Genomic DNA, 10926 nt, shown 5'->3' with positions numbered 1-10926 from the left:
GTTCTCAGTCCTGCTGCAGCTGTCAGTCAGTAGTGTGAGAGTTTGTAAAGTGTGGGAGCATCTGGTTCATTATGTTATTTGATTGTGATCTACTCACCATAAAAGAAATAACAAGTAATGAGGAAAGTAATAAATGAATCTCACAGACACACATTAATGAGGAAGTCACAGTAGAGATAATAATGAGGATCCAGAATGCTTCAGCCACTGATTGATGGTCCATTAGAGGAACTACTCAGGCAGAACCCTCAAGAATGTCAACCTGAACAATTATAGGAAGGGGAAAATATGATTAACATTAGTGTTGTGGAAAAGTTGAGGCTGCTTGAGATACAGGCTATCAGAAAAGGCTTGTAGATTTATGTAAAAATTACTATGGTGTGTTTAGAGGAAGAATCAAAAGATCCAAAGAAAAGTGAGGGAAAATGAGGCCAGAAACTGGAAAGATCCACCTGTAAAAGAGAGCCAGATGCCAATGGCCAGAGGAGACCACAGTTCTTAGGGTGCATGGATCTAGATACTAGCACATGGAGGGACTTGCATGGAAGGGTCTGTGTGCCAGGAACTGGAGGGACTGTGGGCCACAGGGCTGTGTACCAGCAACTGGAGGGACTGGTATGTGTCTTTTGCATGTGTCTTGAAAGGTCCAGGTGCCAGCAGCAGCTGGAGGGATCAGGTTGTGTGTTGATGTGTAAGAGGTCTAAGTGGAGAAATCTGTGTGTTAATATTTCTTCAGTGAATTTAATCCTCTGTGTGTGTGTGTGTGTGTGTGTGTGTGTGTGTGCGTGTGTGCGTGTGTGCGTGTGTGCATAATTCCCTAGCAAACTTCAAGCTGGACTAGCTAGTGAGTTGGAAGAAACATTTCCACATCTGGATGACTCAAACATCACACTGCCCTTCCTGGCAAGAAGAAAGTGAGTTGTATACCAGTTGTACTGCCAGAACTTCCAAGCATGGATATTTAACAGATTTAGAAGCCATGCTAACATTTAACGGGACTGTGCATGTTTGAGTGTGTTTCTGGATGTGGAGAATGAGGGCACACATTTTTTTAACCAGAGAACCAGCATTCTGATTTCCTGGAGGGGAGGAAGAGAACAGGGCTTTGTGCCCTTCTCTGAGTTTGGGTAGCATTACAGAGGGGTTGTGCAGCCCGTGCTGCTCTGTGTGTGTGTGCAGCAGCCTGCACCACCAGCCACTTCAGGGACCCCTGTGTGTGTGTCAGTGTGTCTTGGGCACAACCTTGCTGCCAGCCAGACCCTGGGAGCAGCAGCCAAATCCTTAGGACTGGGATGCAGAGATCACCTGGGACTATTCCTGGCTGGACATGTTGGCTGGGGAGCTGGATCCTGGGTCTGGGGGATTCAGTGGCTTCCTTGAAGCCCTGACAAATAGAGCTACAATTCAGTAGGATTTAGAGAAATAAATAAGCATGGAAATAAAAGGGCCAGAGGAAGCAAAACGTCCCTCCCTGAGGACACTTAGCAGAAGGAGATGGCAACCACCATGGGCACAAATCATCACATTTGTGGTGTTTTGCAGGGGGGGCTGTGAGACAGGAGTGCCTGTAATGGAAATGTCAGGTCACACCAGATGGTTGGTAGACTGGTATGTGAATGTGTTCACATTTAAAGGTCAGCAGCTACTTTGATTGCCTGGGATGGGTGTTAATGATTTTAACATTTGTCATGCAATTTGCCCTAACTCTGGGCAAGAGCAGTTCAAATGTATGGAAATTTGATGAGGGAGCAAGTCTTCCTCTGAATGCTACTGCACAGCACAAAGCAACAAATGTGTATTCTTCTGTATCAACGCTATATATGTAGTCCTTCTCTGATTCATATTCTCTGAAATGTAGTTGTATTTAAAGCATTCATAGCTGGATTTATTAGCTTTTGTTGGAATCCAAAGATTCATGAAAACAGCCAGACAAAATTAACAAAGATTTGTCAGAGCTAACAAACATCCTGGATAGGAAAATACCCTACTATAGCTGTCTTAAAATAACTTTCCTATTTCTACATGTCTTCATCAGCAGTTTTCATGCAAATAATCCTCCAAATGTGCCTTCAATTAAGATATGCACATAGATTTACATGGAGTTAAGAAGACACAAATGAGACTGTTCATAAATTCAACCCTGGCTACAATCCTTAACATTATAAACTGCAAGCATTTCATATTTTCAAATGTGAAGTACCAGATTTATGACAGTAGAGATAATTTATATTTTTAAAATCCACATTACATGAGATACTTACCTGTACTTTTATTAGAAGAGAGCTTAAAACAGAGAGCAGTATTGCAATACAATTTCAATACATTGTGGAAGATACAAATTCCATAGGGTATATCCTGAAATGTTAAACTTTCATTGGAAAAAATCTTAAGCTTCTGCATATTCATTTAAAACAGGAATGAATGAAGAGCATGATTTAAAACTGAATCTCCCAGTGAATGTGAACAATTCACTTCCGTAGAGCCAAAAGAGAGGTTTTTTTAAATGTCCTTAACTGATCTAAAAATACTCAAGAGGATTAATTCTTTCCAATTTTACAATGCAGAAAAATTACTCAGGAAATGCAGAATGAGATTCAATATTATACTGTATTCTTAAAAAGCTCTAGCAAAAAATGACTTGATCTTAATTTTGGAGAGGTACATTTTACACATTTACACATACTATGGATACTTATCCCATGTCAGATACTGTATTGGCTGGTCAGAGAGCTCTACATGGGCTTGCAGCCTTGGTGTTTACCTTACTTTCCTAGAGCAGATATATCCACAGAAAGTTTTATTAAAAATCTTTACTATTCTTTACTAAAGGTCTCTCTGTAAAATCACTGAGATACTAATGTGATCGTAAACACCACCAGTGTTAAATCTGCAGCAATCCATTTATCTTTCCTGTTCTCAGACTGTAGTGACTCAGGTTGATTTGCAACAAGGATTTACTCTGCCCACATGCCTGCTCAGGCACATTCCACTCTCTACACACCAGGACTAGTGTGAAAACCCTATTACTGTGTTCCCACAATATGCAGTACAGAGGTTTGGGCTGTGAAAATTGACTCCTTGGGTTGCCTGCCCTGCTCCTGTTCCTCATTCAAGAGCATCTCTAGCAAAGACCCAGACCTAAGTGAATGTTTTCTTCTCTGCTCCTCCTTTTGTGGGCTCCAGATTTGCTGTAGATCTGGCACAGTGTACGTGCACATCGTATCCAGAACTGTGTGCATGACTCATTCCCCACTACTGAGTCTATCAGGGATAACATCATGCGCTTAAAAATAAACTAACTCCAAAATTCAAGTCACTGGCTTAGGTGTGGAATAATAAAGAAAGAAAAAAACCAACATGTGGGTCATTGTTCTGGGTACTTCTTGGTCTTTCTACAAGAATCTCAGCACCTTTAATCCTGCTACCTACTATCTATGCTAAACAGCATATGAAGCCTCCTGTTCCTGATACAGGCAAACCAACTCACTGCTATTTGCATCACACAGAGTAGCTCTGCTCAGTTTAGCTTTTGCACAAGTAGCAAATTACTGAGTCATAATGTCTCAGTCTGGCTGGCACAGCATTGTCTAAATGCAAAAAAGGGCCACCCACGCCAGGCAGACACGGTCCCAGGGTGAAGGGCAGGAGTCATGACTTGTTGTTTTCTTTAGGTACAATTCAGAACAGAGAAGTAGATTTTTTCCTTTTTATTTTCTCCACAGGTCTCTTTATCCACTGATATTAGAGCTCAGGGTCTTTTCCTAAGACATAGGTGCCATCAGCTGAACTACCTTTGCCTCTGATAAATATGATCTTAATTTAAATAGCATTTTCAAACTATCTTTGGGGCTGGTAGTACAGACAGTTATGTCTCAAAAGGAGAAGATAACCAACAATTATTGCTTAGAGACTTTTGTAATATTGACACAGTAATGGCAAAACACCTGTATTTTGCTCTGTGTTATGAAATTATGAAGAAATACATGGTGATGTAATTTTCCCACTTATTTCAATGACATATATTCTAATTTATTGCAAAAGAAAACTCTAAAGTTGAGATTTAAGGATTTGTTTCATACAAGAAGATAATGAAATTTTGCAGCAGACAGATTCCCTGTGATTGCTTTCTTTGTCTTCTCCCTCTTCTAAGCACCAACAGAAATAACTGGGAAAAAACAATGACCACAACAACTCAGACTGATTACTACTTACACCAGATGCACTCTAACTGGTATCATAAAGGCTTCAGGCAAGTTTATATTTGAGTTCTTTTGCTCATAAATTCCTAAACTTCTACTGGAGATGACAAGTTCCATGCTTGATCTATGCCTTTGACTTCACCTACTGTGAAAACAAAATAGCATCGAAGAAGTTTAACTGGAATGTCAAGAACTTAAAAGAGCAAAACCAAACCTCATGGTTTCCCAAGGTTGCAATGTTTAATCCTACAATACATAAACATGGTCACTCTTCCAATGCAATACTCATGGGAAAAAAGACCTGTGTGCTCCTTATGAGATTTGAATCTTATCTCTAAACCATTTGATGGAATACTTTGATTAACTTCTTAATGATAGCCTTTCTACTTCACAGTTACTAATACATAACTAGAACCAGCCACTTTTTTCTGCTAGAGCTCTGTGTATATGCACTTGCCCTTGATTTTTTATTTTAATTCCATTTGGATCTACAAAGTCTATGCCACAAAACCCAGATCAAAACTTCCCAGAGGTACATCTCCCTCTTAATCTCTACTTTCCCCCCCACCCCACTATACTTCACATCATGTTGTGAGCACTGGGCTTTGCAGGCAGCTTTCACTCATGTAAATTATATTTGCTTGTTCAAAACAGAACATTATAAATTACATAAAAGTATAATTGCAACTCCTGTTTTGCTTGTTAAGAAAGCTATTATTTTATTGAGCTTGGTAGCTATTAAGTTATTTATTAAAATTTGTTTATTAACTGTGGAAGGAGTCTCTATTGCTCCTTAGAAGAGTCAGGTTTCATTCTGGCAGCTACTGTCATGCTTTCATCACCAGAAAAGATTTGTCAGTGTAAGCTGGAGGTAAGGAGAGAAAAAGAAAATTAAATGGTTGCCTTGACCAAAAGAAAAATGACCATACCTAAGCCTTAACATGTGTGATTGGGAAGAATGGGAAAAGAAAAGCTGCTGGGAAAACATAGTATGAATTTTCTTAAGGGGAAAAAGTTCTAAGGAAAAGAAAGAAACTTAAATTGAGATAGTGAATATCTGCTGTGGGCCACTGCATGATAGTCTGTCTACAGGCCTTGTCTCCCAGGCAGATTCCTCCTGCCCAGCAGCCCACCCGTTTGCTCTGCTTTTCACAGGTTGCTAGCTCACAGCAAGATCAATTGCCACTACGTGTGTCCTTTTTAAACTATTTCCATCAGCTTACAGCAATGCCTATGTCTCTCAGAAGTGAGACCTCCAGCTGCCCAAATCCCAGGGCACCAAAGCCTCTTTAGGCAACTCTCTCCCTTGGGAAGGTCTGGGAAGCTGACAGCCAGGGAAATGCAGAGCTGGCATAAGTATCACACAAAACAGATTTAGCCACTGGGAACTGGAAGACTGAGGAGAAACCTTAAAATGTAACCCTTTCCATGGACAAAGCCAGTGGTAGTACTTTGGTGTGCCAGCTCTGCTGTGTCCCTGTGGAGGGCTCATCCCTGCATAAGCTGCAGCTGGGAGCAATAAATAAAAGTGGTTCTTACCTTGCAGGATTTGCTGGAGGAACCGGTGGAAACTGAATCTCAGTTTCACATAGACACTGAAGACTGGATTTTGTCTGCTCTTGGGACTTGGGAGGGAAGCCACCATTCCACATCCAGTACCCCTTGCCAGGAAGCCAGTCTAGCCCTTCCCAGCACCCTGCCCCACACTGGCTTCCCTGGCCAGGTCCTTATAAAGTCGCATGGTGGGAGCGACTCCAAATCAGTTTGATTAACATCAAACTTCCCCCACTGGCAGCAGCCGGTCCATGGAAGATCTGAAGAGCTGTTGGGCAGCCACTTTTCTCTCACAAGTGTATCCTGAGCTTTGGAAGAAATTTGAATTTCTGAGAAATACAGATATTCACAGATGCATTCATTTTGAGTGCAGTCCCAGCAGCCTCTAAGACACTTTTGAAGTGAAATGTGGGCAAAGGAGAAAAAGAGGTTTATTTACCTTTTTTTCCCTGGAGATTAAAATGAGAAAGTCACTCCACCCTTTGTGCTAAGAAAGTAATAAAAATGCTTTTCTTTACTCCATATTAATACCTGGGTGCCTAGATCCAGTTGTTCTACTTGTTTTCCTAAAAACAAGTCATCTGGGCTTCCACTTGGCTTGATTTATGCCCATACTGCACAAATCACTTTGCAGGGGTGTCAGATTGCTCTGAGACTGGCTGTGGTCAGGTTCACTTGTGTATTTGCTCTCTCACTTATTTCCCACAAACTTCAATGATCTGGAGGACTAGAATAGGCTGGGTTAAAATAACTTTTTTTTCTTTTCCATCCACAAATATTCTTCAACTATAAAACACTTTCCTACTTCTTATTAGGTGTCATCAAAACTGTTTTGAGGCTCTGTTACTGAAGCCTTCATGGGCTGGCGTGCAGGAGCTCAGGTACAATGGGTGCTGGCCGATGCTCATGTGGGTGCACAGTGTGCAGCCCCTTGCACCACAAGAGGGTTTTAAAACTCAGAAGATGGAAAGTTTGATATCTTTGATATGCAAGGCTGAGCATCAATTTTTTAATCAGCAGTTACAGCTGCTATCAACTGCCTTCCTGGCAACCCCCTGCTGATGGTGGAAGTGGTTTAGGGAATGTTTCTCAACACAAAGATCACCTCTTAAAGGGGAAAGCAGGCACTTTGCCATTTTCCAACCTTTTGTGCACTGATTTTAGAGCGATGGGAAAAACCAAATAGCCTAATAAGCAGTAGAGAAATCCTGACCTTTCTTTGCTACCATTTTATTCGGCATACATGCAAATGATTAAACTGTGCTGAATAACTGGTGCAGAAGTACACGACTCACCTTAGTTTATTAAACAGGAATGCAGGAAACCCTCCTCATCCACCACTTCGTCTTTTGTCACAAGAGGTGCTGAAAGCACTTGAAATTTCAGTAGCTACTGGTGAAGTAAAAATATTTTTTGGACATCTCTCTTAAAGGTCACACTGTAAGACATAGCAGAGCACTGGATCCCAAGGGTCTGGATCATCTCAGATGGAGCCACACATTAGCAGGATTAACTTGCGAAAGATCTTTTCCCAACTGTAGAAAGGTTTATTTGTCAATAAACCTCAGACTTCAGCGATATCTAAGAGCACAGCAACTCCATATAAATTCACAAAAAAAAAGCATGTAGGGAAGGGAAATGTGGATCCCAGAAGCCAGAGTCCTGACTCCTCTCCATGGATGTGCAAAAGAAAGGGCAGGAGAAGAATTATGTTCACCTTCTTCAGATCCAGGGACTGGAGGATGCAGGTCCAGGGCTCTGAACTGGATGTTAGGGATAGTCACTAAATATTTACTTATGGTGTTGGGCTAATTGCCCCAGTACACTAGAATCTTGATACTTCCAATCTCTGGGAGGAATGAAATTGAATGAGAGGAATGGCCAAGCACTTATAAAGTAGTTTTACAATTAATTACCAAAATACTTCTGGGAAATGGGAAATCAGTTTCCTCATTTATTGGAAAGAGTTAAATCAGTACTATTAGGAGGCTTAAGTAAGGGCACAGAATAAATTGCTGTCGAATCAGATTGAGAAAAGGCAACCCAGCAGCGCCTGTTTGCTGGTCTGACATTTTGCTGCCCCAGTGGTGTCATTTAATCGAGCAGTCACAACCAGAGAATTGCCACTTGAGGGGAGCAAACCTGGGACCTAAGACAGTGCTTGCTGCTCTGCCACAGCCACAATCATTGACAAGACACTCCTTTCCTCTTGGCCCCCAAAATCCCACAGTTGTTAGACAACAGACCTCAACAGCTGGATGAAGCAGGTGGCACCAAGAGTACCAGAAGTCCCTCATGATGGGTCAGGGGATGCTAACCCTGATCTTGCTAAATCCAAGGAAGTGTGGGGCTGTGGTGTCAAAAGGTGCAGCTTTCCAGGCACCTGAATGACATTTACAGCCAACTTTTATGCGCTGCCACTTGCTCTTCATGGTAAATACTTTTTATTCAGTGTTTTCTAAGCTCCTTCACTGTGAAAAGAGGAAGATGCCTTTGACAGTGTTCAAGGTATGTTGGGAAGTGTCAAAGCTTTTCCTGTTTTCAAGTAATGAAGATCAAAACCTACAAAGTTTAAAACATTCACTTAAACCTTGTAAATACCTTGAAACATCTTTACTACATATTTATTTACTCCTTTTATTTCATCAATTATTAAAAAACACAGCTTCCATATAAATGTCATAAATGTCCCATCTGCTTCAGCTTACCAGGAGAAAATTGTAAGCAAATCAAATAAATATTTTTCATTATTCCATGTACAGGAGCCTGCCACACTTCACCAGGATCTCCAAAAGCAGAGGTCCAGGCAATGGGAAGAAGACAAATCATTAGAGAAACATGTGCTCAAGCCTTAAAGAAGTTCCCAAAGTTGAAAAGTTCTGGTTATGGAATTTTAATTTGCCTTCCCCCCCCCTCCCCCCCCCCCCATCATTTTCTCTCTAGAATGCTCTTGAGTTCTTGCAAATATGGAAATCTTGAAACACTAATTAGCTTCTAAACGCCTTAATTACTTGTAAGGTTATACCAACAATATTGGTGTGTATTGTGATTGCAATTTTCATTTCAGTTTCACCCTAAAAGGAAAAGAAACAGAAGCTGGCATTTCTAAGTTCAAGACTGTTAAAAATTATATAAAATAACTAAAACTGTTTTCTTAAGGAAAAGTTGGTATTACTACAGTATTATTGCATACCTAACAGTTCTCTAGACAATAGTACAACACAGGTGGGTACTAAACACATCCTCAGAAATTCTACTTTTTCAATAAATGAGATAGAAATGCTCAAAATGTACTTTTCTTTAATTAGAGTTCTTTCTTCAGAATCCTCCCAGAATAAATATTTAAAATTTTAAACTTAAGATCTCATTCTGTATGTCAAAGAAGCTTGCCTATGTCCCACCTAGCTTTGCATTTCATTAAGGGACCAGTTTCTGGTTTTATTAAAGCTTTAACAGACAGTCTTTTGGATTACAAAGCACAGGTAGATCCATTAGCATGTCATTGAGTGCCATTAGACACCTGCTTTGAACTTCCATGGCTCCATGTATGCCACATTTGGGTACCCAGCCAGGCAATGCAGGTGCTGAGCAAGTGATTTGGACAAGGGGTTATTGGCCAACAGATCCCACCTGTACTGACATGGTTAAAATGCCACAGCAGGGTCCTGTGCAGGAAGATTTTCAAATTGCCCTCTTGAGGAGAGAAACCATACACCCAAAATATTTGGCATGGATTATTGTTTTAGGCTATTCTATTTTTTTAAAGCAAGTTATCAAACATTTGATTGAAACTCTGCAGAGAAACAAAGAGCTTGATTTTTGTAAGGAAGTTGACATCTCCGCCAGGAGCTGTTCTGGAGCAGGTTAGAATCTGCAGCTAATGTAACTTAATTATGGGTACTGAAAACAAAGCATTTAGGAATGAAGTCACAGCTGAGCAGCCACTGTGACTACAAGTGACAGAAGTAGAATAGTTCCATCAACTTTGGAGATAACGTGAAGCCCATTCGTGAAATCAGTGGGTGTCTCGCCCGAATGAGCAGCACAGGATTAGACTCGATTGCGCATCATGCCAGCACTAGTTAGAAACATAGAACAGATGTCAAGTAAATAGGGAAGTGTGGGACAAAACAGAAATAATTGTAAAAATGTGCCCAAGGATAAAATAAATTGATCCTAAGACACTAACAAACATTCTTGTATAAGGCAAAATGAGTCTTTGTACTGGGTTGGCTTTTATTTTCTTGCTAATATTGCATAACAGAACTACACTGGCATGATGAGGAGGGGGGATAATAAAATAACTTATCAATGCGCTATTAACTCTACAAGCTCTTATCTAATAATAAGATATTGATGTCTCCTTTAATGCATGCCCCATTGTTGAGAACATTCTCATTACCCTGCAGTAGCATACAAAAAATGGCTTTTTTAATATACTCATGGCCGTGAACATTTGGTGCTAAAGGCTTGCTTAAATGGTCAAAGATACGCTATTTAAGAAACAGCAAACACTTACATTGCACATTACCAACATTAAATGCAATCTCATTATCTATTAGCCAGCATTAGTGCAATTTATATCTTACTTTGGTTTGAGTTTTGCAGAATTTCATGATCTTTGACATATCATCAGTTGAGAATGTGGGTGCTATTTCTTTGCTCATCAGTTTGATATTATTAGGAAGCATTATCGTCCTGGGTATTTTCTTGCAGATGCAGAGAAATGTCATGAGATTAACTATTAAATAAATACTTGACCATTGTTTTACACAATACAAAAAAGAATTCAAAGAAATCATTAAGTTTATGCATTTTATTATGGCTCGGCAAGTGAAATCCACACTGCGAGAGGATTCAATGAAGTTCCAACATCAGCTTCTGCAAAGAGGGTTCATGGAAGAGGAGAGACACAACAAGGGGCATCAAGTTGTTACTGGGGAGGGCTCAGGGCTAGGTAATGGGAGGAAATTTTGTCAAAGAGGAGATGGCATTAGGTAGAAAGGGTTGCTGTCAGCTCCAGTGGCAGCGTAGCAGCCATCTCCAACAGCTATAGAGAGCAGCCAGCAGCGACTGGCACAGGCCAGGCCAGCCCCTGGCTCTGAAGATGGATCATTCTCAGTACTGGAAGCATGCTGAGAAGAAATTTTTTACTGTTTGGTAAATGCCAGTC

The sequence above is a fragment of the Lonchura striata genome, chromosome 1 (assembly GCF_046129695.1).
Source record: "Lonchura striata isolate bLonStr1 chromosome 1, bLonStr1.mat, whole genome shotgun sequence".
Classification (NCBI taxonomy): Eukaryota; Metazoa; Chordata; class Aves; order Passeriformes; family Estrildidae; genus Lonchura; species Lonchura striata.
The sequence above is the reverse complement of the archived record's forward strand: the minus strand, read 5'-3'. Positions refer to the sequence as shown.